We start from the raw sequence: 571 nt of genomic DNA on the forward strand, positions 1-571 counted from the left end.
CGGCCGGGGAAGGAGGGACCGGCGGGGCCCCGCGCCGTGCGGCTCCGGCTGCCCCGGGCGCCCTCGAGAGTCCGGTCTCCCCCGCTGCCTGCCTGCCGGGAACGCCTCCCTGCGCAGGGGACAGAGTGTGCGGGTTCCCGGGGAAGGGTGCTTGGAAATGGAGACGTGGGAAGCGCCCGAGGGAGGGGCGAGGAAAGACAGACTTCAGGGAAAGCGACCGCCGATTTCAGGCGGCCTCTCCCAACCCACCTTCCACCCTCCGAGGCCCCATAGTTTTACTCCCTTCTAAGCATCTAGACAGTGTCGCTTATTCCTCTATATCCCATCTTCTTTTTTCTTCCCCGAGGAGACAGCCCGATCCCCGAGGATAAAGAGGAATTATGACAATTCCTCATGTCTGCCTCTGTGTGCCCAGAGTAGGAGACACCCACCTTAAGTCCTCGTTATCTACGCCCGCAGACTTCCCTCTGTTCCTGAGCCCCCTCCGTCGATTCTTTAAGAAGCTTCCAAGAGACCTAATCACAGCGAAAAAAAGAAATTTTCTAATGGGTGAGGAGAAAGCCATTAACTT

Source organism: Galeopterus variegatus, unplaced genomic scaffold (assembly GCF_000696425.1).
Source record: "Galeopterus variegatus unplaced genomic scaffold, G_variegatus-3.0.2 Scaffold928, whole genome shotgun sequence".
NCBI classification, from domain to species: domain Eukaryota; kingdom Metazoa; phylum Chordata; class Mammalia; order Dermoptera; family Cynocephalidae; genus Galeopterus; species Galeopterus variegatus.